A 4,032-nucleotide genomic window follows, 5' to 3' on the forward strand; every position below is an offset into this window, starting at 1 on the left:
TTTTTTACCATTAGTTTTACTAATAATACTATTAATAAAAATTAAAGTAAATTATAGTAATAATTATAAATGTTATTGTTGTTTTTGTTTGTATTGGCAGTAGCAAAAATTCATTTTTGAGGTTAATCTGTGTATAATAATACTATTTCAGTTTGTTTTGTTTTTAATATAAATATTTTTTTAAATATGTATTCAATTTATTCATTATAATTGTAATACTCTTTAATACTAATTGAAATTAAATGAAAAAATTTAAATTAAATTAAAAAAAAAAAAGAAATATTACTATTATAGATTTATAGACTAGATATTACTATTTATATATGCTTGTATTAGTATATTAATATTTATATATACTACAGTACTTTTAATAATACATATTTAATACTATTAGTCTTAATAATAATTGTTGTTGTTTCAAAATTCATTTTGGAGGTTTGTATGTATAATTAATTAAAAATAATACTATTATAAATTTTTTAATATAAATGTTTTCCAGTGTGTATGCATTTTATTATAATTTTATTTATAGTTAATAATATACATTTTATAATAATTTTAATGCTCATTAATAAACAAATATTAAATATACTAACACTAAAATGTTTTAATAATTAATATACTATTATTAGTCTTGACACTATTAATAATAATAATTGTTGTTGTCTGTGGTACCAGTAACAGCAGCAATATCAGTTGCGGTACATATTTATTTTTATTACATGTTGTATAAATAAACGCTGTTTACACAGGTGAAGGAATCCCTCTTTAACCTTCATAAACATTTTAATTTCTCTCTATCTGAATCCAGTTGAGTTTTCTCCTGCTCTCCACAGCTGCGCGGCCGTCTACGCAGCGGGCTTCTCTCTCTCTCTCTCCCTCATGTGCGCTCAAAAGGTCAAGTAACGAGGGAGAAGAAGTGAAGGAGAAGTAACACGCAACAGCTGAGTGTGTGGGGAACGGGAGATGAGTGACAGCATGTTTGCCACTGCATAATGAGTGGTGCTCTTTCTGTTCTCCGCAACTGCCTCCATGCCCCCAGGTGCGCTCGGGCCCAGTGACGCTTCACCTTAACTCCAGTCAGACAGCACATCGGAAGTTCTTCAGTGAGGTGTGGCCGTCCAGAGATGCCACTTAGTGTTGGCATCCCCCTGGGGACGCCTGGATGTCTTTTCCAGTCATTTGTAGTGAGTAAATGAGACGCAGAGCTGACAATGTGTGAGTTTATGTGCCCTGTTCTGACAAGAGGGTAAATCGCCAATGTCTACTGCTGCTCGCTTAAAATATTGGATACATTATTTTTGTCTTGATTAAATTATGTTTGTCCTTGCTAATCGGGTCTATGAAACATCACTGTCCACTACAAACATGCCTTGTCCCTTTAATATCCCTTTGGCTATTTTTTTTTTTTAAGTTTAAGATTATTATCTTGTGCATTTGTGGGCTGCCTTTCTTTTGCTAATTTTATTTTTTTCTTAAGTAAATATAATACATAAAATAAGCATTTCGTTTGCACACGTTAACCCTATAAGGTCTACTTTATCATATTTGACACAGAAATTTTGAAGGCCTCGAAATTAACAACATCTTTGCTGAAAAACCTGTTGTACATAATTGATTAATAATAGATACCTTTTTAGTATAAGGCCTATAATTTTTTTAAATCTAAAAATGTCCCACTTCAGTTCATATTCATTTTTTATTTATTTGTTTATTTATTTATGCATGCTGCACAATCATTTCTGATTTTTATATAGAAATAGAATAACTTTTATATTGTTAGTAATATTTTAAGATGAACACTTACTGGACTGAAGCAACTTAGGTTTACTTGATAATCCATATATATATATATATATATATATATATATACATGGTGTGTGTGTGTGTGTGTGTGTGTGTGTGTATGTTAGTAAAGATTTATATTGTTAGAAAATATTTATATTTTGAATAAATGCTTTTCTTTCTAACTTTTTATTCATCAAAGAATCCTGAAAAAGTATCGCAGTTTGCAAAAAAATATTTGGCAGCACAATTGTTGCCAACATTGATAATTCTAATAATAAATCAGCATATTAGAATGATTTCTTAAGGATCATGTGACACTTTATACTGGAGTAATGACTGATGGAAATTCAGCTTTGCATCACAGAAATAAATTATATTTTAAATGATATTAAAATAGAAACCATTATTTTATATTGTAATAACATTTTGCAAGATTACTGTTTTTTCTGTATTTTTGATCAAATAAATGCAGCCTTGATGAGCGTAAGAGACTTCTTTTAAAAACCATTACAAGTCTTACTGATCCCAAACTTGAATGGCAGTGTGTATATATATATTTATCATGTTAAAATGTGAGAATCAAATATGATCAGGCTTTTGAGGTTCTCTTATTTGTTCATCTCTCAATTATCATTGTATTAATAAAAACTACAGAGCTTTGATCATAAAACTAAGCATTTAATCATACTAAGATATAAGTGACTGAGATTTTCATGCATTTTTTTGTAGTCGGCTATACAAATATCAATATCCCATTGATTTATATTACAAGCTATCAGAATCTTACTTTTTGGCCATATAAATATCAGCAACTGCATCAAACTGCAAATATTGGCTCAGTTTGGGCCTCTGAATAAAATTGAGGTTTTTACTCCATATTCTGACTATATCATACTATATGAACCATAAAAGCCTAATGTATCAAATATGATACTCAACCAAAAACTAAACTAGTAAAAATACTAAATACTACAAAAAATTTAACTAGTCAAGTAAATTCTTTCGGCATGATTCACTTGATTTAACCATCATTTTTTACAGTGCAGTCACACACAGTTACACTCTCTCTCTTATTTTTCATGCGAATGGAGTTTCTGCATTAGTGCGGCCCATCTGCACCCACTCTCTTTGATTGACAGGTGTATATGGATGCCACATCAGCTGCCAATACCTGGAGACAGTGATGTCACAATGGCTGGTCTCCCGGGAGACCCTGCTCTCTCGTTCTGTTTTCACACATGAAAGAAGCCATTTCAGGTGACAGGAAATGGGGTGGGATAAAAGGAAAACATTTGGACTCCATGGCACTCTGGGAAGCCTGAGGGTGCAGCTTTGATATCAAATGGATCCGCAGACATGATTAAACGCAGCAATCTGAAACCAGCACAATACTGGAGAACCAAATATGTGGCACTGGACAGCTAGTCATTCTCTCATACCTCGTTTGATTGAACACTCCTATTCTTTTTACCTCCCGTTCGGTCATAAGAGAGTGGGACTTAAAGGGATAGACCCAAAAAAGAAAATTCTTTCATTTTACTCACCCTCATGTGGTTCCAAAACCTGTATGACGTTCTGTGTTCATTGGAGCACAAAAGCAGTTATTTTGAATAATGTAATTGTCGCTCTTTTTCCATGCAATTAAACGGGGAACTTCAAAAGCTTTAGAATGAAAGAAAAAAAAAACAATATATGTATGCATGGACAAAAGTTGTCCATATGATTTAAGTGATATATTTCAAGTCATGCTGAGTCTTCTGAGTCATTGATTTGAATTTAAGAAACAAATCCGATTCTTGAATTAGCAGCTAGTTCCTTAAGATGATCTGACTCAAACAAATGATTCATTTACATGTCGGACATCAGTGCTTCACTTATGAATGTGAAAATTCATTTTCACTTTTGGGTGAATGATTTCATCTAAATGGATTAAATGGATTTAAAATATATATATATATATATATATATGGAGATATGGAGATGTACATTTCTAAAAACCCATACAATGTTCACTTATAAATTTGAAAATTAATTTTCACTTTTGGGTAAACTGTTCTTTTAAAGGGGTCATATGATGCGATTTCAATTTTTCCTTTCTCTTTGGAGTGTTACAAGCTCTTGGTGCATAAAGAAGATCTGTAAAGTTGCAAAGACTAAAGTCTCAAATCCAAAGAGACATTCTTTATAAAATTTCAGAGTCATCCACACCTACCTAAAACGGCTCGTTCTAACACGCCCCCACAT

Source organism: Sinocyclocheilus anshuiensis, unplaced genomic scaffold, assembly GCF_001515605.1.
Source record: "Sinocyclocheilus anshuiensis isolate Anshui unplaced genomic scaffold, SAMN03320099.WGS_v1.1 scaffold1038, whole genome shotgun sequence".
Classification (NCBI taxonomy): Eukaryota; Metazoa; Chordata; class Actinopteri; order Cypriniformes; family Cyprinidae; genus Sinocyclocheilus; species Sinocyclocheilus anshuiensis.